The sequence below is a fragment of the Prenolepis imparis genome, unplaced genomic scaffold, assembly GCF_030444845.1.
Source record: "Prenolepis imparis isolate NDT839.2.m4 unplaced genomic scaffold, iyPreImpa1.0 SCAF_3, whole genome shotgun sequence".
Taxonomy (NCBI): domain Eukaryota; kingdom Metazoa; phylum Arthropoda; class Insecta; order Hymenoptera; family Formicidae; genus Prenolepis; species Prenolepis imparis.
This window is the reverse complement of record NW_028141161.1, coordinates 20,313,604-20,338,013: the sequence shown is the minus strand read 5'-3', so window position 1 is coordinate 20,338,013 and position 24,410 is coordinate 20,313,604. Positions and strand designations below refer to the sequence as shown.

Genomic DNA, 24,410 nt, shown 5'->3' with positions numbered 1-24,410 from the left:
GGATGTGAGGAGGGGAGGGGGGGGGTTAATCCGTCAATGGTATCTAATGGCCAAATTCTACGGATAGAAAAGCGGCCGTTTTAGGCGACTGTCATTGTCGACCGGGACAAATTTAGCGTGAAAATGGCGAGGACTCGCGCGAACTCTCATTGTGCGTTTTGTGATCGCGAAATGCGATTTGCGCCCCCGGCATTCTTCGTTCCACAAAAAGGGGTGCGTCGGATACTTCACGGCTTACGCGGATTTGTTAATGGCCCTTTTATGACGGGAGAAAATGCTTAAGACTTCGACCTATCCGAAATTTCTTGATGAGACTTTATCCCTTCCAGACAGGAGCTTCTTGGCAATCATAAACTTGGCAGAAGTAAGAAAGTTAAAGAAACTTAAAATGCATTATGGTATTCCGACCATTCGTTGCCCCGCGCTAGTTAACGTAATTAATATTTATATTATTCGAGGCAGGAAATTGTATTGAAGCTATGTGCAGGGAGGAGAGGAATGAATGGGATAATCGCTGTTGTAATTATTAAAATTATTTTCAATGAAATTAAGATTTCAATTAAAATAATAATTAAAATTTTAAGGAGATTGTTTCTAAGTGAAACAAAAAGTATAAATAATTAATAAATAAGTATAATTTTTTTAAAAACTATGTGTTAGAATGATGGATCAGATAAATATGGAAGTGATTTACTGTATGATTTTTTTTAAAGGATGTTTCCTATCTAATCTGAAATTACTGTTTGTGTATGTGTATACATATACAAAATATACAATTTTTATTGTCGTTAAAATTATTTGTCAAATATTTTACATGCTTACGAGTTTGATCCACGTTTCGTGCACCTGAAATATTTGTACAATAATAAGATATCGCGAAAAATCAATTTCAAAGTAAAATGTAAATTTTTCAGGCACGTCGAGCTTCTTGCACTTGCATTTGCGTTGCATTTATAATCGGGAGAAAAATTTTTGATGATTTTTAAAAGCCGCATCACATCGGTTATGCGTTAAAAAGAGACGTCGATAAATACAATGTAGAGATTATTTCAACGAACGAGTTCCGTCTGTATCGGATTTTCGGAGCGAGCGAGCGTCGCGTTTTTGATTGCGCGTTCTCAACATTCTCCCGACTATTTTCCCCTTCCTCCTGTCGTTTTCCGACAGCGAATATACGCAAAAATCGGTCAATATTTCACCAGGCACGGGCACGGGCGAGTACACTGTCGGTATTCGCTGTCATCGATATTTAAACGAAGTCCGCCCACTGTTTTGAATGGCAAATATTTACGCCGACTCTCTCTCCGCGAAAATTTTTGGATTATGCCGATCTTAAAAGCGGAAGTTCGATTTCACGTCAAAGTCGCGAATACGCGACGCGAGCTGCGTCTCTTTAATATCGAATACAAAAATATCGATAGTTTTCGAAACGCGAGTCAGAGTTCACCATATACGAGAGTTAATCGTTACATTGAAGGACAGACGAGTAAATAAAATTTTACATTTTACATATTGAAAAATTTCAGTGAATTTTCTTTTTATACATTTTAATAGAATATTTATTTTTAAATATTTATCAGCGTACGATAGAAGTAATTAACGTTGATAATACGATAGAAAGTGGACATAAAAGAGGCGCCTAATCAAATTTTAGCCAAAAAGAAGAACCGAATTGAGGTCAACAGTTCCGTATCCCTCGTGTTGCTGTTTATTAATTATCTTCTTTATTCGCGGTTTTATTTTATAACGAAGGGAGAATTGTGTGTATTTGGCCGAAAAATTGCCATTTTCGAATTCGCGAAACGGAGCGGCGATGCGCGACACGTGTGTGCCATTGACATACATACGTAATTTCATTAGATGCCGCGTCGAATGGACAACGCGAACGCTCCATTTCCTGTTTGTGTCCGGGCAATCCGGGGAATGATTAAACATTTTGTTCGGGTCGGCCGGCACGGTAATTCTCATAGAGCTTCGCACACGCGTGCGCGCGCCATCCGTTTTATATTACGCGATAATTGACAATAGCTGGTCGCGATAAAAACGCGCCGGCAATAAACTCTAATCAAAGTCGGTTCGCACGAATTTCACGCCACGAGGAACATTCAATCTCGCGCGCGCACGCGCGAGTCAGCCGCGCTAATTATACAGTCGGCGGAATTGCACCGGATATACAACGTATACAAAGCACGCCCGTTACGCCTGGATTCGAATGATAACGTTATAGTAATCGCGGCCCGCAGGAATAACAGCCCCGCATCCAGATTCCGCCTCGATCGAATTACGTTCGTATAATGACGAACGGATTCGCATTGCGCGAAATGACGCACTGCTGATGTGTGAGATGAGACGGATTGTTTTTGATAAACAGCGCGAGATGCATGTAAGATAGATTGCATAATGTTCATGAATATGTCGGATAAATTTTGAAAAAAAAAGATAAAAGTTTCTTTCTTATAATTACAGAGTGTCTTTTCTAATAGTATTACATTATTCTACACGTAGATTTCTAAATCTGTTCTATTTTATATTTTTAGCACGACTGAGTTATGCTCAGTAATTTTTAATTGGTACGTTAATTTTTTGGGAATCAACTTTCTATAAAATCTCAATTTTTTCATCAGCTGTCAAAACAATTAAGCATTTGAAATCACATTATCAAAACTGATGCAATCTGTTAGAGTGCAGTGTCTAGTAAATCTTTACGAGCATATAAATTTTTATATCGGTTCTTTAATTAGGAGATAGAAAGCTCGAAAACAAAATAATACGGTCGATTTTAGTGCCTTCCCTCTACTAATAGGTTCTCCATGATGATATTTTACGCACCTTTGACCTTCCTGCAAAATGTCTCGCGAATTTCACGAGCCTTTCTCGCAAAATCGTAATTATTATTAACGTCGTTAGCACTAAAAGTAAGAGACCTTCGGAGGGATGAGGAAGGAAAGGGCGACGAGAGAGAGGACGAGAGGAAGGTGGCGGACGAAAATTTTAGGAGCACCCACTCGGGCGCGCGTTAAACGATACGCTCTCACCCTTTGGCCCTTTGTGCTCAGTGACAAAATTTAACACCCTCCTCATAGGCGCGCCATTAAACCTGTTGGAAGGGACGGCAGGAGGTTAAAACTGAATCCCCTTTCTTCTCTCTCCCTCCTCCGGCCCCTTTTGCCTCCCCCGACGACCTTGTCGCGACGAAAGCCGCCAATTTACACGCGCGGCGGGGGCGAATTCTCGAGAAATCTTGCGGAATATAATGGAAAATGTATGAGAGAGAAAGGAGAGGGGGAGGGGAGAGAAAGAGAATGTGTGCTTGCGGGGAGAGAGGGACAGGGGGTAAAAGCTTGGTACCCTCTCACACGTGGCGTTAGGGGCGGTTTGATCCCTCGGAAAATATTCCCGTTGGAAATTATCGTCACCACCGGCCTCTTAACGGAACGATCGTGCGTATGTGCTGAGAAAACACACCCCGGCGAGCCCCGCGTCGCAGGAAAGACGGGGGGAAAGTGATAATGAAGATAATTTCTGGAAAGGAGTATACCTACGTCGACCGTATATAGTGCTGTGCGTTTTAGCGGGCTCGCAATCGCCCGGCAAGTGCTTTCGTTCGCGATTAATGTCCGTTAATCCGTATAAAACGTTAAAACTTTGCATTTAAATACCGAATATAAAAAAATTCTGTAAAATCTCCCGCAGAAATTTTTCGACGCGTAGCTCTGAAATTCGGGGGAAAAAAAGCGCTAACAACAGTTGATGCACAGTTGAACGAAGAGATAAATACGCGAAAGGTTTATACGATATATTACATTATTTATAATATATTACAAGATTAACGAAACATGATAGCGCATTGACGAAATACAGCTGGCTCAACTGACGCAGTTTATAAATTAAAATACACATATACACATATATATATATGTATATACACACAATATAAAATAATATATATAATAAATAATATAATAATATAATAATATAATAAATGAAAATTTCTCATTGGAGATGACACTCGCATTTGTGTCACATATACATGCATTTCAATTCTAAAATAATTCTCTCCATGTATACAACAAATTATTATTCTCCGGTTTCACGTCAACCGCAAAAAAGAAGCAATAAAAATAAAAATCAATGAATCGTTTGTACGACTGCGGCGCTTTTTACCCCCGCGATATAAATCGAAGAAGATAACGTTTACAATTCCGATAGTTTTCGCAAAACAAAAAACAAAAATCAGTCTTCGAGCGGGACGCACGACCGTCTGGCGCGTGTAATTCGCGCTTTTTTCCGGATCGGTCGGCGCAATATCGCGGACGAGAGGAGATTTATCGAATCCGCCGCCGCATTAGGAGGGATCGGATGGGTGGAGAGAAGGGGGACGGGGTAGGAATCGAGCGTCCAGGATATCGATGACAAATAAACGCGCAAAATCTCCCGTTTCAAAGCTTTGGTCGCGCTACTATCGGGTTTAACTAGTGCGGGTACATATTCGGCCGCGATGAATCCGAGACGCGCGGAGGTGGATTTAGAATCGCAAGGAGGGAAAACTCGGGAATCGCGTCCTCTTCGATTTTTACGTATGCTTTGAATGTATGTATGTATACGATAGAGTGTATGTGGAAAAACGATGCGCGTATTTTGTATGCACATCATAATGGAGCTTTAAAAGGTATTTGATTCTGCTGGAATATCTCTAGAGGTTGAATGATGAAAAAAAATAAAGAAAGTATGTTCTTGAGTCTGGATATTCTAGGATATTCACGATTTTAATTGTAATTAAATTTCAAGATAAAGAAAAAACTTGAAGAAAAACTTTATTTAAGAGAGAATAATATAAATAAAATCTACTGAAAGTTATAGAGATCTTTCTGCTCTCTATTTTATGCTCCCTATAGAGCAATCGCACATTCTAAATATACAAGACGATTATAAATCTTCGTTCTCGTCTCTACGCATAATTTCGCGCGTTTTCGGCGCAACGAATTAACGAGGTTCATTATAATTACGATTACACGAGACGCGCTTTATGAAACTTGTATTTCGCACACGCGGCGACTCTTCGCGAATGTCCTGAGAATTTAATGAGACGCGCAACACAAGCAAAATCGTTGTCGCAACAACGACATTGTGATAATATCAGTGTGCAGCGTCCTTTGAAACGAGGTCTGTCGCAAATTTATTCTTAATTAGTACAATAATCCCCAGGAGATATACGAAGATTCATTATTGTGCGTTCACGAAGTCCATTTGTGGTTAATTTATGCACATTGCGTTTTGTAATAATATTACAAAATAATTTAAAATTTATTCAAGTTCAATTTGAGTATTAAACAAAATACTAAATATAATATATAATGTAACAACACGTGAAGATTATTCAATACAAGAGATAAAATGAGCGATATCCCTTTCTATAAAAAAGGCATGTTAAGTCAATTCTCACAAGTATTGTTGCCTCTTCTCCGCGACGCTGATTGGCTGCCTCGATTCGCGTTGTGCGTTATATTCGTAGCATCGAGAGGCTGTCATCGCGAGGGTTAATAGTTTGATAGTTTGTTCAAAATAAAATAAAATAAAATAATATGTTTTAAATAATATTTTATAAAATTTTAAACTCGATTAATATTTTTGACAGTTATCAGCTGATTTCTGTCAAAAAATATTAATCGCGGATAAGACATTATAACAATATATTTACAACATATTACTATTTTAATTTTTTACCATATTATTATTTTAAAATTTAATTAGCAAATTAACGCTCTATTTTTTTACAGAATTCAGCTGATAACTATCAAAAATATTAATCAAGTTTAAAGTATATTATAACATATTATTTAAAACATTATTTTATTTTATTTTGAACAAACTGTTAAACTACTAACCCTCGCGATGACAGCCTTTCGATGCTACGAATATAACGCACAATGCGAATCGAAACAGTTAATCAGCATCAGAAAAGATGCAACAATACATGCAAGAATCGACTTAACGTGCCTTTTTTAGAAAGGAATGTTATAATATTTTAAATTCGATTAATATTTTTGACAATTATCAGAGCTGATTTTTGTCAAAAAATATTAATCACAGATAAGATATTATAACATATTATTTAAAACATACTGTTTTAATATTTTCAACATATTACATATACCCCCATTATACCGCTATAGGAATATTATAAAATAAACAATTTCTCACTCACCGATACGTGCAACAGCAGAGTTGTAGTACACAGCACATTGATCTGAAAACAAAATATTCAAATTATGTATAATACATATGTGTGTGTCGAATATCTCATAAACAAGTTTAGAAAAAATGTTTCATTTTGCATACCTCACAGTTGCCCCGATGTCGCCCGATGCCTTCCCGGGCCTCCTCCTCCTCTCTGGTCCATGGTAGCACTCACGACACTCGCGAAAATACGAATAATTACGATCGCCCGACACTTTACACGGCACTCCCGACGCGCGAAACTTTACACGACACTCCCGACACGACGCGTGAATCGCACTATGTATCGCAATGCTACCTGTAACAAATAAAATACATACATATATTAGAATAATCTTATTATTTCGCATTATAACATACACAATATAAATATGTAAGCTAGAATTAACGATAGATATATCCACGGATCGCAACACATTCGCGCGCGCGAAAACAGATTAAGTTGGGTTATGTTGGCAAGAGATTTTGCATCCAATTTTTCGCGATATATGCGTTTCGAACAATTACGACTACATATTATCGTTAAAATTATGATATGCGATTGATAAATATTACAATACAAAGGTTAGAAATCGTTTCTAACGATTATGCTTACTAATTAATCACAGCGGGACGCAGCTCCAACTGCCTGATACTCGCGGCGTTTCGGTAATGGCCGAGGCTATAAACATCGGCAACTTCACACTAATAGCGCGCGCGATAACTATACATGACTTAATGTGAATAATTATTAGAAAAAATATTAGAAAAAATATTAATCGAGAATAAGGTATTATAACATATTATTTACAACATATTACTATTTTGTAACTCTTACCATATTATTATTTTAAAGTTTAATTAGCAAATTATAACATACACAATATAAAGATAAATAAGGAAGCTAGAATATTTAATTAGCAAATTTTCGCTTTATTAATATTTTTGATAGAAATCAGCTGATTAATGCGTTAATTTGCTAATTAATTTTTAAAATAATAATATTTATAAATTATAAAAATTAAAATAATGTTTTAAATAATATGTTATAATACTTTAAACACGATTAATATTTTTGACAGTTATCAGCTGATTTCTGTCAAAAAATATTAATCGAGAATAAGGTGTTATAACATATTATTTACAATATATAAGTATTTTAATTTTTTACCATACTATTATTTTAAAATTTAATTAGCAAATTAACGCTTTAAGCTAATTTCTGAAAAAATATTAATCAAGTTTAAACAAACTTTATATTTTTTTAAAAATATCATTCGTTTTAATATAAAATCGAAGAATGGCGCGCGCTTGTGTTGTTCTAGTATATTAAAAATATGACAAATTATAAATGCTACTTCATTAGACATAATTAATTTAAAGTAATTTCACATTTATAATATATATTGCAGACTGCCGTATAATCTCTATACGAGGGGGCAGTGCTTGATCCTTTCGCGTATTTTTGTGTCGGCCGCAAACCGCGGGAAGAAAACCACAATGGAAGAATTTTCCCGAAAATGTCACGACAGTTTTCGATGATGAGCGTTTTCCAAATTCAACTGAATTTTCGCCGTGTATCGTTCGTCTAAATCCGTCAGGGTATACGCGACATGGGAATTCGGTTTCCGATTTCCTCCTCTGTAATCTCAGGCTGGACGAATCAAAGCTCTCCCCTTCTCTCTCTCTCTTTCTCTCTCATCATTCTCGCCGCCACCCAAACCGCCCTCCGAAAATGCATTATCGAATTAGCCAGTGGCTGTGCGTTCCTTTGACGCCTGGATGCTGGAAACGCGAAGAGCGATAGTGGTGTTAAAGGGGGAGAAAGCTCAGGAAAGTTCGCAGCGCGCGATCGTTACTGAAACGGTGTTATCTTACACAGCTTCGCTATTTTATCCCTCTTTTTCTCACTATTTCTCTTTCTATTTTCTCACTATTTCTATTACACGTCCCTTCGAATCACTTATAGTTCCGAACGAATTATTCATAATCCGAATTTAGATGATACACAACGATCGAAATAGAAAATTAAATTTGGTCAAAAGCTAGAATGCGAGCAAATTTCTGCTGATGTTTTATTTTTAACCGTTTTTCGCGTTTATTATTATTTTATTTCAAAATCTTCTATTTTATCGGGAACTCGGGTTTACATGAGTGACGAATTATTTATAAAGGTCGATATTAAAATGAAATAAGAAGTAAAGTTTAGTTAAAATTGACACGTACCGTATGTACGCGTTTTTCCCTCCTTAAACTGTTCATATCTTGGATGAATTATTTATCATATTTAGCTCGGTTTATTCAATCATAAAAGAGAATTAAATTCGATTAAAATTATAATAAGCAGTCACTAGCGGATTCTGACGTCGATAATGGGGGGGGGGAGGGTTTGCAAAATTATTTTATTTAATATTTTTGGTTTCATGATTAGCTTTTATTCCAGGATCAACGACGTTGATAGCTCTTTAATGTTTGTTTTTCTTTATTTATATTTTTTAAACAAATTCAGCAAAACTGTTTCTTTTAATTTGTAAGGGGGGGGGGGGGGGTTAAACCCTTCTATCCCCCTTAGGATCCGTCAGTGTGTGTGTATATATATATATATATATATATATATATATATTATATAGATATAAAGAATTTCTCGCCTAATTATTTTCATGCAACGAAATTATCTCATTATTTCATCCTATGTCTGACTTAATCTATACTTCACTCCTTGAATGCGTAATGAGTATAATTTCCAGTGTATCTTATACATACATATTGTATATATTATATAGATATAAAGAATTTCGCCTAATTATTTTCGTGCAACGAAATTATCTCATCATTTTGTCCTATGTCTGACTTAATCTGTACTTAACTCCTTGAATGCGTAATGAGTATAATTTACAGTGTATCTTATACTTTTATATATATATATATATATATATATATATATGTATATTATATAGATATAAAGAATTTCGCCTAATTATTTTCATGCAACGAAATTATCTCATCATTTCGTCGTATGTCTGACTTAATCTATACTTAATTCCTTGAATGCGTAATGAGTATAATTTAGAGTGTATCTTATACTTTTATATATATATATAATATATATATAAAATATATATATAAAAAATATATATATATAAAAGTATAAGATACTGTAAATTATACTCATTACGCATTCAAGGAGTTAAGTTTAGATTTAATCAGACATAAGACAAAATGATGATAATTTCGTGGCACAAAAATAATTAGGCAAAATTCTTTATATCTATATAATATATACAATATGTATGTATAAGATACACTGTAAATTATACTCATTACGCATTCAAGGAATTAAGTATAGATTAAGTCAGACATAGGACGAAATGATGAGATAATTTTGTTGTACGAAAATAATTAGGCAAAATTCTTTGTATCTATATAATATATATTATATAGATATAATATATATTATATAGATATAATATATATTATATAGATATAATATATATTATACATAGATATAATATATATTATATATATATTATATAGATATAAAGAATTTCATCTAATTATTTTCGTGCAATGAAATTATCTCATTATTTCGTCCTATGTCTGACTTAATCTATACTTAACTCCTTGAATGCGTAATGAGTATAATTTACAGTGTATCTTATACTTATATACATATATACCCTAGCGGATCCTGACGTCGATAGCTCTTTAATGTTTGTTTTTCTTTATTTATATTTTTTAAACAAATTCAGCAAAACTGTTTCTTTTAATTTGCAAGGGGGGGTTTTAACCCCCCCCCCCACCCCAGGATCCGCCAGTGTAAGTTATATTAATTTAAATTCTTAAATAGATCTTATCAACAAGATTTAAAATCTTTATTTCTCTATCGTGATCATTATTATTTTTAATTTCTTTCCTTCACAAATCCTTGAAAAATATATATGCAGATAAGTAACAACCCGTGTATTTTAATATATAAAATGAGAGATCTCGCTTGTTAAAACTTTGCCCTCTGGAACCACTTCAATGGCATTATTTTACACGTCTTGTTCCCTCTCTCTCTCTTTCTTTCATATCTGCTACCCTCCCTGTTCTTTTGCTCACTCGAAGACATAGCACCTTTTCATTAAGGTACCGATCAAAGAACCCGAGCTCCTAACCCTTCGCCAAAGTCGTACCTTCGTGTATTACACACCCTGAAATAATCGATTCAGGACGTTTTCTCGTCGTTCACGGAAAAAAGAAACGAGAGCAGGAGAAGAGTTTTAGAGCCGTGAAAAAAAAGTACAGAAGGGAAGAGAGGAAAATGAAGGTGCTCAATGGAACAACAAAGGAATGAGATCCCACGCAAGTAATGGCAAGAGAAAAAGCACGGGAAAAACTCTCCTCCTTGGTAATCCAAGCACGGCATACTTTACGACATTATCCGGCGCCTGATCTTGTGGTTCCTTTGCCTCGGTCAGCGAGACATCCCTCGTACTCCGATGCAGTTTAAAACGTGTGTATGGCAAAATACACTCTATAACAACGCACGATCAATATACTTGTCCGCGCGGAGTTGCACACATTTTAAACGGAGATAACGGCAAAAATACCGTATATAATTCGTACCCATTATATGTATCGTAAGATGATAATAATAATAAATTTTTTTCGTGAATTTTTTATGAGCGTCGCAAATCAAGAGGATCAATATCAGGAAGCCCAATTTTGCCCCGCCGTATAATTAACAATGAGAACGATGGTCCCTTTTTGCGAGGCAATCGCACGCTAACGAGCAAGAACTCACTCGATCAGCTGACTGAGCGATTCACGATTCGATTGCGGGAATAACTTATGATTGCGCGTGATCTGTCATCGAGATTTTAGACAAAAAATCGCGCAAAATTAAGCAAATATCCCAGAAAAAAAATCTTTACAAGCAGTATGTTGCAACCTGATTGAGAAATAATTATTTAATAATTAAAAAATTAAACTGTAATTATAAACTCACATTATAATCCATCAAACTAGTGCTTCGTTTGTTGCTCTAGAACTCTATAGATTAATATTGAATCTGATCCTGTTGCTTTTGTTATTCTTCTTGCGTCGCATATTTGTGAAAGGAATCTAATTCTTTTGGAAGCAAAAGCACACAAACGAGAGAAACACGTCATGTTTTATTCCGCGAACGCGTTGCTTTCTCTTCTCCTATATTTCGTGAAAAGAATTTAATTTTTGGAAATAACATAGATGTATATAGATGTGCCATTTTTTATTCTACAAATTCTATTTCCTCGTCGTCGTCGAGCTTTGCATTCCGCAAAAGGAATTTAATTTTTGGAAATAAAGTAAACGAGACACGCGCGCCATTCTTTGCTCGAAGAGCTCTATTTCCCCTTCATCAGTTTTCGCGTGTCCCAAAGAGAATTTCATTTTTGAAAAATAAACCGAGTGAATGAAAATAAGAATGAACATAAACATGTGCTTTGTTTTCGTTCTACTAACCTGGTAATGATCTCTTTGATAGCAACAGACGCATTTAATTAACAAAATATTTATATTGAGAATCAAATTAAGAATAAAGATAAAATAGAGTATGATTTAATTATTTTATCGAGGGAAAGAGGCGCCTTCGAATTCACCGAAAGATCCGTGAGATCGAGAAATAATGATCGACACACCTTCTGTACGCGAGTACGTTTTCTCTTAAGCGAAATCAGCAATATTTCAAATGCCACGTCAAATGCACGCTGTTCGCTCTTCGTCGTCTTTCTCGTATTCGCAAAGAGTCTTTCATGTTCCACCAATTATCAGGATGGACCGGCACGATCGACAGACACGATCCCCAGCGATCAGCGTTTCGTTCGTCGTTTCACGGCAAATTTATCGGGACGCGTCTCGCGTCCGTGATTTCTTCCTTTGTTAACCGCGAAATTTCTCCCCGCGCCGCGAGAGGGGAAGAAAAGGGGAAAAATAGCGCGGATAGCGAGCTCGAAGAGCGATCTCGCGACGCTCGATTTAATGGTAGACGTCCACCGGATATCGAAGCACCGGCATTCGTATAAATCGAGCTGATCTCTCTCGTTCGTGCGATTGCCTTTATGGTCGGCCGGTGAGATTTGTTGGCCCGCTCCCGAATTCGCCGGCCGCGATTATCCGGCCGTGTACTTAAGTGGACCGGGAAGTGAAATTTGTGGCTGGCATAATTTTCCACGCATCGTTACCGAATACACGCAAACACGTCAGTTCTCACGACCGTTCGAACGAGAGTGCAAAATTTAAATATCCTAATAATTGCCCAACCAACTTGTTTTTTTTTCCATTTAATATAAATTTGAAAATTGTATTTTTGTGCTATATATATAGTATTGTATCTAGAAAATAGATTTAAATTATATTAGAATATATTTAAAAATATATACTTTCTCTACACAAGATAATTTTTTTTATCTCGTTTGTGGATCTCTGAAAGGACACGATATGAAATAAATTCTGAAACGAATAATAAATTATGAATTAAAAATCTCTAATCTCATATAAGAGAGATTTCAACTTTGATCTGTTTTAAATAATTAATGAAAATAATATAAATATTGTGTAACATTTTCTCTGAAATAATGATAGTCGAAAATATTAATATTCGAAAAGACAAGTGTAAAACGCGTTTCGCAAATTAAATGTGTCGAGTATTATTCGAGAAGCGATAACGCGCGATATTATGATAATAAATGCGGAAGATTGGGCCGGAATCGTTTCGAAAGTTCGCGCTTGCATGGCACATCACACGTAAATCAGATTCAAACTCCCACGAGTGACACGCGTCCTACACCACGCGCACAGTTTGGAACTTTCAACAGGTTGCTTTTAAAGCTCGCATCGACAAAGGCAGATCTGGCCCTGGTGCAAAAGATCCAGTAAGTGGATGCCGTCGATCGGCGACTTGTGGCTTTCTTTATCGGTCGCCGTCGGGACCGATCCGCCCAAAACTTTCTCCTGTCACTAAACTCAAAGAAATATATGCTTACGCTTTGCAGGAAGAAAAGAAGGTAAATACGGGCAAAGTACATATGAGCAAAAATAATAGACTTAACTCTTATCAAAATCCCAAGATTCGTATCAAAGATTTAAAGATCAAAATAAAAAATTAATCATTTATGATGCAATTGAACAAAAAATAACTGTTTTTCAAATCTAAGAAAAAAAAGTAATATTATTCTTAGTAATTATTTTTATGCTGACTCTCAGTCTCCAAAATGCTTTAGCGTGTCATAATTTCGATAAAATTTGTGGTTAAAAATGTGAAAAGGAATTATTTATTTTATTAAAAGATTAATTATTTTATTATATATTTTATTTTTACATAGCTACAGCATAATAATATAAATTATACAAAAATTAAAACCTTACAAATCTTGAAGAAATAAAAATTAAAAGTTCAATCTTTAATTATCGAGCTGCTCATATAATCTTTTTTTAATTTTGCTATAAAATTTTAAAAATAAATTCCACAAATATTTATTGCTTTTGACATTTCGTCGCATCTTTTCCTGCAATTTGCAACAGCTGATGCAAATGTTACCTCAATGTAATCCCAACAACATTAGCGATTCGATCGATCATGCAATTCTTATAATTTATTGCGACGAAATATAGAGTTTGTATCATCGAACTCAGGGTTTCCTATTTTTGCCTTTTCATCCCGCGGACGAATTAAGGATCCGCATAGAATTTCGCGAGCGCGATGCCTTCGATTCGACACGGTATATACTGGTATATTCGCGATCTTCGGCGGGTTTTCGCGGCGAAAGAAATCTGCGAAATTTCGTCATAACTTTACCGCAGAATACACTTCGCTTTCCCGTGAGATATTCCGACTTTGAGGAGGATGCGTGCGAAGATCATTTCCACACTATATGTCTTCCACTGCTGCAGTCGCATCCGTTCAATAAATGCATGCCTTTGCGTTTCATATCATCGCCCTCGTGAATACCTATTTGCCACGTACTTGTATTTTTATTCACGTTCTCATAAAATAGATATTTCTTAATAATATTTTATTCAATTTAAACTATGTAAACACAGTTATTGTCTGTAATCTGAATTAAAAATGTTTGCATTATTGATTAATATTACACGATTATATAATAATTTTTATATACGCAGTTTCAAGATTTTGGTATCCTTCGAATATTCCAAATGACAGACTTTTATCCCCCATCGATTACGCACTCGCGACAAGTGTCCCGAGATTTTTATCACACTTCCGTCGTAGGAATGAGCACCGCTATCTCGCTCACCTCCGCTTCCGCTCTTTTACCATCCCGCGTTCCGTAGCTCGGCGGCGGGTTCCATGGTAAATTAAGCAATTTTATCATACGGGCTCGTAAGCCCCATAGATCCGAGGAGTGCGGTACTGGGGTAGCCACGCGTAACTAATGTCTCCCCATTCATGAATTCGGATACCGACGACGCCGTCGTTCCTCTCCCCGCTCTTTCTTCGGCGCGTCTCCTCCGCATCGCATATCCGGAACCGCAGCCCGAATACTCGAGGCTTTACCTGAATGCCTTATTGAAATATACCTCTCAGTGCTGAGAGTTATACGAATATGCGGGGTGTCTCGAAAGTCGTGAGCTTCATCTCAATTCACAAATTTGGTACAACATATGGAAGATAATTTTCTTTCAACCTTCTTTTGCTCCGAGCGAAGTCTAATTCAATTTGTATTCGACAATATATGAAAAATTCTCGATCAAAAGATTCCTTCATTGAAATTAACGTCGGAATTCCACATGTATGAAACAATATTTATGAAGCAGAGAGAATTCTGAAACCTCTGCATTGAAAATAATGAAAATGGTCGGTCGCTTTACAAAAGTTTTCTCCAATTCATTTCCGCGCAGTATTTCCGGATATCGACACAGAGCAACGAGAGAGAGAGAGAGAGAGTGCGACCTTTTTCCCACAAAATTTGCCTTTTCTCGCGTGCGCGAACTTTTCCGTTCTGTTTGCTCTTCCGCACGTAACGCGGTTGCGGAATTTTATCAACGCGTTATTACGCGACCGTGCCGTGTATATATGTACAGGAGATGCCGAGAGAGTTTTAAAACTCTCTCCGAGAGACGAAATAGAGAGAGAACGAGAGAGGCGGCTCTTGTGCGTGTAAACTGCTTACCGCTCCGTTTAGGGATTATCCGGCTTACGGTTAACTACACACTCCCTTTGCGGAAACGCGTCGCACTCTTTTCCCGCGCGAGATATTCTTCCTTATCTTCTTCTTTTTTGCCCCAAGCCACGTCGAAAAGACGCCGCTCGTTTCTCTTTCGTGACGAAATTATATCCTACTTCCAGGTTCAATTATAATGCCGCGACACTACGCAAATTGTCTTGTGACAAATAATGAATAAATATAGGCAGATTATCTTAATGAATTTGCTAATTTTATCGTTACTGAAGTAGGAGGATTTCCATGAAAATATTGAATAATCCAGTTTCGCGAGGAGTCATTTATAGGGAAAATAACTTTAATAATAATTTAATCTTAGGAATGTCGCGTAAGAGATGCAGGAACATCTGGAACAAGATAATCGAATTTCTTCGAATAATTTAATAGTATCAATCTATTTTTTTTCTAAAGAATTAAACAAATGAAAAAAAAATTGTGAGAAAATGATAGCTACCTCTGACAATTATATTCCTCTTACTGTATTTTGACAATCGTTACGATGCATCATATTATCCCGAAATTATCTTGTTCGATTGCAATACATCCGCTTCCGTCAAGGTATCTTTCCCGTTTCACAAATTTACGACCCATTCGACGATCGCGCTCTTAACACGCGACATTAATAACGAAATATTTCACTAAAGCGTTGAAAATTCATGACCCTTAAAAATATGTATATAGTAGCGTATAGCCACGTCAAATTTTCCCATCGACGTTCCTCCGCATTCACGGTTGCCGGTTTAAAAAGGCGGGAGAGAAAAAAATGTTAACGTTCGCTTTTATGGATCTGCATACAGCGCGTTTTCATTACAAACTGCATCGCGCGGCGCGTAATAATGCAGGAGAGGATCGCACTCGCGCATATATAGCTCGTCTATCTTAATCCTCGCGATCGTTTCCGCGCTGAAAAATATTTTCAACGGGCGCGGAGATCACCCGCGGAATTTCTGTTGACACTTTTCGGAAAATAACATTCCGCCTCCCTCCCCCCGCGGTAGAGGAAAAAAAACCAGCGGCGCGATTCGTTTGGAGGGCAAATATTTTCGCTTATGAAATTTATGATGCCACGAAAGTTCATTAAAACGCTCGCGCCCCCGCGGTCCGCATCGCGATTACGACGTCAAATATTTTTCCGCACGTGTATTTTACCGCGTAGCCGCTCTCTGTTACAGATTTGCCGCATCCATTTTATTTATTACATCCCTTATACACCGCGCTACAATGGACAGTGAGGGATCGGGGTGATATTTCATTAAGCAGCGAAAGCGCGAAATCGATCATCGTCGCGTCGGAGAGACTTAATAAATATCAACGATGCGCAAATATTTAACGACTGACGTTTAGTGATACAGAAATGTAATGCGATCTTATTTTATAGCTCATCTCTCTTCCTCACAACAAGATGAAAGAGAGACGCGAAGAATGAAAAAATTACTCGTCTATTTTTGTATAACATAATAGAATAATAATAATCACATACGTCTTTTTTGCGACTTTTTTCACTCTCAACGTTCTTTTACGAAAATTTCCGAATCTGTCTCTCGAAAACCTTCAGCGTTATATATTATCCGCTAAACGGAATAGGATTTTCCAGCGGTTGATCATGGATGCGAGTGGATCGAAAAATCTCTCCGTGCTCAACAACAGGTATATATATATGATCCGCTTAGATATCGTCTTTAATCACATTTAAAAGTTATCCACTCGCATCGAAAAGACGGGTCTCAGGGCCGGCCGCATATATAAACCTCTTCTCATTCTCGAAGAGCGACTTAAGCGCGCTGATTGAATGAATTCTCGATCCAAAAACTTATCAAGAATAATAACTTAGAAAGAAAAAAATATTCTTTGCTTCTCTTTTTCTTTGTATTTTAGCTACACCGAACGAAATGAGTAAACGTTTGGTGGACGCGATAATGTTTTTATAATTAAATCAGACGAGGGGAAAGAAAAAGTGGATGATTTAACAAGATTGATGTACCTAATATACATCGCTTTTTCTCCTCGCAAATCATTTTTATTTACTCACATTGTGTCAGTTATTCTACAATTATACATTTGCAATTTTAAACGAGTTGAAGGAAATTGATTGATCGATGCATCTAATTAATTAAGTTTTTATACGCATCATTTAATCCCGTAAAAAAATGTGTACGCTTCTCTCCTTTTCTCTACACTCGTAGCTTTCTTTTTTTGCGTTTTGCATCGCCATTGGTATTTTTCAATTTCAGAGTCGAGCAGCGCGGACACTCGTGATTTCGGTGGTTTCTGTTTTTTGCGCAAGTATACGCTACGTGATTCTTCTTCCGTCTTGTTACACGTTGCATCGCCTCGCGGTTTCGCTTCGTTGCCTAACACCGATATAATCGAGAGAGGAACTCGTGCGATCGACGAGTTAACGACCGCGAAATCGGTGGCGATCAGCGTGACCGGTGAACGTTTACCGAGAAAAGGATTCGCCGGTGCTCGGTTTCTATTATCGAGGGCGATCGGATGTGTTACGATGGTAAACTATACTTCGGATCCTTCGCATCAATTTTCTCGGAGCTTTACTTGAACTAATATTTCCCGATGTAGCGATAAATAACAGAATCCTTCATGTAATGATTTTATTTCAGTGTTTAGAGAGTGCAATTTATTTCAAAGCTGCATGTGTTATTCAAATACACTTCAATGAATCATACTTCAATCATATTTCAACGTAATATAATTCAATCATACTTCAACGAATATTTGAACGATTGTTTAGGATTATTTCTCGTTTGATTTTAATATCACGTTTTGGATTTAAGTAAATTAAAAAAAAAATATATATATATATATATACTTATATATCTCCGTTTCGCTCTGCACTTTATTATATTAATTAATTATTCAAAAAGATATATCTATATATATTTATTTGAGATTCTCGAAATCTGTCATATCTCTCTCTGGAGAAAGAAAGAGAAAGAGGGGGAAAAAGAGAACAACTACCACTCCTTTAACTACACAACGTTTTAGATTACACGTTTTCTGTATGAGCTGCAAAATGGATCTACGACGTGATCTATAATTTAACGTTGTAACAGCTGTTTGTGATAATGACTACTTCTCACACCGGTCAGCGTGAGCGAAGACACCAGACACCCAATTTCTTTCTTTTTAAATTCTTATAGATGATGATTAAACCCGCCATCCGGCTTTTCTCAGTTCTCCGACAAAAAATTATCGGGTTATCGGTCAGCAATTATGTTTGTGAGAATAAAATGTCTATTTCTGAGAAGCATCAGCGCGTAAAATAGAATACGAGAACAAGATAGATTTATAAAACGAGAATTCTAATTCATTGTACACAAATATGTATGAAAATAATATTTAATAAGGATAAAGAATAAAATAGAGGAAAAATTATGATATTATACGTTATATTCGAAGGAACTGAAATTAATAATTAATTATAAAAATATTAAGACTCAAGTTTAAAGAATTTAATCTCTTAACTCATCGCGCGCTGTGAAATTCGTGGGAAAGAAGGCATCACGGTAACTCGGATGTAACAAGGTAACGTTCCACCGAGATATACGTTGTCCATGAAACATCCCGTAACGCAATATCGAAGTTACTCCGTAAACAGGACCTTCGCAGGAGTGGCTCGGCGATAACGAGCCGCCGTAACGACGACATACGTTGGCGGCTTTAACGGAAAATGCGTTATCGGCCGGCCGATAACGCAAAATCGCCGTCGTACGTATGAATTCGAAGCGATAATGCACGCAAGCCGTCTCCCCGAGGGGGAAAAAGTTTTTTAAGGGCACTCTCTCGCAGCAATATCCCCCTCGGTCTCGTCCTCGACGAGAGTATTCCGCGCGGCGACACCATCCTCCCTTCCTTGTCTGCCTCGCCGATCGAACGACGATTTTATTATATTTTCACGACGTCGTCTCTCCTCTCCTATCCTCCGCCTCGCGAGCAGATGGAGCCGGGACAGCGTGAGATACGCGTTATTTTCACCTGGCTACCCCCATAGACCGCTCGCGCGAGACGGGATGTTCACCGGTATGTTTGCCAGACAAACCCTCTCGACGTCTCTTCTCGTGCGCGCTTTTTCTTTCCCGATATACAGAGAGAGAGTGCTCTACATTCCTCTAAATAACCTCGACAGATTAAAATTCTGTTGAAGTAAAGCATATCTCAAATTGGATTAAAAGTATTCAACCGCTTCTTTTTCTCTCTCTTTCTCGTCCTTATTTCTTTTTCATTCCACACTTTTCTCATGCAGTTCTGATTATCATAACTCCTTGTTTTCTTTTTTGTGATATTTGTATTTTCGTTGCTATTTTTTACTATTTGTATCATTATTTCACATTTTTTCCGGTTCTTTTTTCTCTCGTCATTCTTGTTTTTCTTTTTTTATTTCAACCCTTTTTTCTCAAGTCTTTTTTTCACCTCTTGCCGCATTGTACTTTTTTGCATGCTTCTTTCTATTACCTTCACTTTCTTCCTCATTACATTTATCCAGCTTCCTTGTGCTCTCCTCTTGTTCCTCTTTTCCACACCGATTGTCTTTCTCTAGTGTTCGCCTCTTCAACCTTCGGCCTACCTCTTTGCCCTTCTCAATACGGTTCTTCATCCATCTCCTTCGATACGGTCTGCACTCCGTCATCAAGGATCGCGACCGCTTCCTCTGCGCACCGCAGCCACGATATTACGTAATTGGATTTCCTCCCTTTAAAGGGCCGAGCGTTCCATTGACACTGCCGAATCGGGAATAACTGGAAAGGGGTTTCCGAGCGCCGGCAGATGCTGTTACGCGTCTCGAAGGACCTATCGCGGGCACAAAGGACAAGAGGATGGCCCTTGTTAAAGAGTCGTCGAGACGGCGAGGCCGCCGCCGTATTCAGCCTGCAGATTAAACGCGTCTTGCGGCTTAATCCGCAGATTAACAGTGGAGTACGCAATCGCCGGGTTCGTTGATTCCGGTTAGCCGGAAACTGAGATCGGATACGCCAACCGTGTCTAATCGTGTCTAATCGCGTCTCGGTTAATCCACATCCCTAAGATGTTCGCTTGAAGCTTGTTAAAGCCATTTAAGACCATTATGAAATCTTCCCTTTCCCAAAACGTGTTGTTCTCCAAAAACTCATTTTCCCAAATAAAAGAGAGAAAGGGAATAATAAATTTTTGGCGAAGACAATGTGCACAGAATAAAAAAATTATTTAGACAAAAACAATCAACGTAACATTATATTGTCTCTATTTTCATTTTCTATTTTTTTAATATAAAAAAGAGCAAAGCTATAAAATATAAACACTTAAATAATGCAAAATAAAAATTATTTTTTGTGTAGATTGTCATATATAGATATATAATAAAATAAGACTAAATTATGTATTTTAATTTTCATGAAGCATTAAAATACTAAACAGTTATCTCAAGAATTATTCTTTTTTATTTTAGTACATGTCGAAATGTTTCTAAATTATTACTCATTTTATCCTCTCATTGTTCCCTCTTTATTCGGCGCGCGTTCGCAGTCTCGATATATAACCGTCAACTCGAGAAATCTCTCTTTGAAAAGGAAAAGTCATTATATTACAACGACACCGACGGTCTTTACATCGAAATGTCGCGAACGGTTGAAGGGGCAAAAGAGAATAATCGTCGAGATTCTTCGTAGACATTCTCGGGTCAGATTCACGCGCTCGCCGACGACGATTATGTCGTCGAGGAACTCCGCCCAGGGATTGCGGGATCCTGCGTAGGGTCCTGCAATGCGGCGGAACGACGACAAGAAGAAGAGGGTGCGGCGTGCCGAGGTTACGCGCGACCGAGCGGAAGCTTATAATTGTCGTCGGACTCTGAACTGGATTCAAAAAGCCGCGACGGCGCACAAGGACACCACGGGGTGCCATTATAGCCACGTCCAGGTGTCTTGTCGACACCTCAAAGGAGACCGCGTCGTTTCTCTCGCGGGACCGCAATATTTGGTCGGTTTATAATTCGCATTCGGGTAAACGATATATGTATCCTCGCAAAGGGGAAGAAAAATGACTTTTCTCGTCGGCTTCTGCCCTCCCTTATTCCGTGTGGCTTTCGATCCGAGAGAGAATTACAGGGAACATAATAAGAGCGCGATTTTCTCAAAAGGTACCGTCTCGAGTTCTTGCTTACGCAAGAGACATTTAGTCCTTTGATCTTCATATTATGTGTATAATATAGTTAACTTCTAGTAAAATGTAGCATCCTCTCTCGAGAGAATGACGACAATTGTTCATTTAAAAATCATTGCAAACGCTTATTGTTATCAATATGTTCGTTGTTATAAAAATTGTTATATATCACTTGTGTTTGCTTGACAATCTCGTTTCACAGCTTTTCGTATCTCTAGGAAATTTCATTATTTCTAATCCTTATTGCACTCCTACGACAGTATATTTATGAAATAAGTTACGCCGTTAGATTGCGGTTTTAAGGTCTACCTCGGATCACTTGCACCTTTCTTTGGACACGTGCGGGAAGAAATATAACGATTCCTTTCTCGGTCTAAATTTTCAGAAGCAACGGAAACCGCGCGTGGTTTTATACACGCGTGTATAAAACCACGCATGAACGAGCGGCACGCTCGAAACGAAGTTCGACGAAAGGTGATGTTATAATGTGCGAGAGTCTAGTTGAAACCGTGCAAGAGTAAGGGAACATTAGATTTACGCTTCGCTAGATACCGATGTCGAACATCAAAGGAAGAAGAGGAGCTCTCTCGTCCTGTCAGAAGCAATGCCATGATGTTCTCTCTCTCTCTCTCTCTCTTTCTCTTCCCCCCATTTCCTGTCTCTCGTTCTCTCACTGTTTCTGCTTCTCGTCGACCTCGGCACGTGAAAACGTGGTCCGGCCGCGGTTGCGGCTTCGTCGGCCATCGGTCGGATTGAAAAGAGGAATGCCGCGAATACGTGGACGCCGGGCACAAAGGCGACGAAACATCGCTGACCGAATTCGGAAAAGCGAATCCCGGTTAGATAGTTTCTGCCCGCGTATGACCAGCCGCCTCTGTTTCCGAAGAGAAGTTCCTGATTAACGAATTCGCCTTTCGTCGTGCAATGAATACTATGAATCAAATGGAATCTAAGATCCAAATTAAAAAGATGGAAAATTTGGAAAATTTTTCAAAAATATTATATTAGTACAATTAGTAAAGAAAGGAAATATATGAATAATTAAAACATTAATTTTTATAAATTTTTTAATTTTAAAAGAGAGAGTGTGTAAAGATAATTATTCTATTATCTTCTGGAAATAATCTTTCACTTTGGTAAAGTATCTAACAATAATGTTTTATTATACTTTTATGCTCAATGGGTATGTGCTTCTAGTTGAAAATGACGACATCTCTAGAATCATTCCTAATTAAGGCAAAAATACTGGGAAGCAGTTAGGAAGACGACTAAGTAGAAAGCACAAGTTCTCGAAAATAACAACCGAGATTTAGTCGAGGATTAATGGACAGTGCAAACTTGCCGTTTGAACTAGCCCGAACCCCAAATTAAGTAGTCAACGGACGTACGGATTACAAACTCGTTACAAACCTGGGATAAGTATCCTCGTGTTGTTGTTATTATTAGGGATTACCTGCGTGTTTTCGCTCCAGGTGACTCATTCATCTCCTTGTTCCCTTCGACAACAAGCAAATTCAAGAAAATTTGGCCAATTTACCGATGTTTTCAACGGGTCGGAAACTTTCCGAGTCACGAGGACCGACGCCGCACCTGCGACTTTTCGTCCGACTGTTTCCCCACGAAGGAAAGACAAGGAGGGAAGAAAGGGAAGAAGAGCGTCCGCCGTGAGATTGGCGATTCCGCAAATCGCTAATGGCACGAAGCGTTAGGTCGTTAGACGAGTTAGCGTAGCGTGATCAAATCGCTGAATGCAAAACAGACAATGCGCCGAGGTTGGGGGAGACGCTCCTCCACCCGGGAAGCAAAAGAAACGGGACGACGCGACGACGCAGAAACGTCCCCCGTTCGTCGGATCATCCCGACAATGGCGAACAAAACGCGACACCTGGTTACGGGGTCTAATTACGATGGCGATTCTCGAACGCAACCCTCGCTTTTAGCGACCCCCGCACGAGCGATCGTCGTACAATACAAACTTTCTCTTCGTGCTTCCATTACGCGACGCAATCATTGTTGCCGATAATCGAGAGAGGTCTCAATTTACAAAGCCACCTCCTTTTCAAGCGACTTTACGCAATTGCTTGAGATTGAATTGAACCGAAATAATTTATTAATAAACAAATGAAGAGATCTAATGTATAACATGTGATTGAAAACTTTGCGGGAAATAAAATTTACAATGTAATAATTTGAAAAATAATTAAAATGTTTGTGTAATAACCATAATTAGACCACTCTGTAGCGGTGATATTCATTGCGACATTCATCGTTGCGAATAAACGGTAAGGTTTCTTATCGATGCCGTAAGTCGAGAAACGCGCGAAAAGAGGCGAGAAGAGACGAAGGATTTTTCCAGCGGACGGCTGGTATAATTCAACGTCAGATTACAGCTTTAGAAGATCGTCGGGAGGAGCGTGCTTAAATTAATTCTATTCAGCGACGTCAGCCGCTACTTGCGCTCGCCGCAAATATTCTCACTCGCTCGCGTTCTATTCGCGCGAGACAGCCGCGCGCATTCTTTCGCAGGAAAGTGTCGCACCTGCGGCTTGGCATTTCTACGAGTCTTCTGTCCCATTTTTACGAAGCACGTAGCGAAATCAAGAAAATCTACACAATGCGCAACAAAAAGCTGCTCGCTCGTACACGTCGCGGAATTTCCCGATTAAATCGCAACGGCGCTATATCCACGGAGATATCACTGCGCGAACTGCTGGAATACGGGAATCGATTATTTATCGCTCGAATAAAAATACATTTTTCTCCTTTTGAATTAATTAGTATTTTTAAAGCTGCTGAAAAAATTTATTGAGAAATAAATGGCATGTTATATCTCTGTTA

The 24,410-nt window shown here is 37.9% G+C and overlaps 1 protein-coding gene and 1 long non-coding RNA gene across 3 annotated transcripts in view; one reads left to right on the top strand and one right to left on the bottom strand.

The window, feature by feature from the left end:
• Positions 1–6,531, bottom strand: part of Pxb (putative Hedgehog signaling attenuator pxb) — a 499,142-nt gene extending 492,611 nt beyond the window's left edge. The window contains exons 1-2 of the mRNA XM_083034387.1: positions 6,340–6,531; positions 6,206–6,247 (exon numbers count right to left, since the gene is read on the bottom strand). The gene's annotated coding sequence lies outside the window, so the exon portion shown is untranslated. The remainder of the gene's footprint in view (positions 1–6,205; positions 6,248–6,339) is intronic.
• Positions 1–24,410, top strand: part of LOC145934112 (uncharacterized) — a 318,213-nt gene that overhangs the window by 139,055 nt on the left and 154,748 nt on the right. The gene's annotated exons all lie outside the window — the stretch shown is intronic.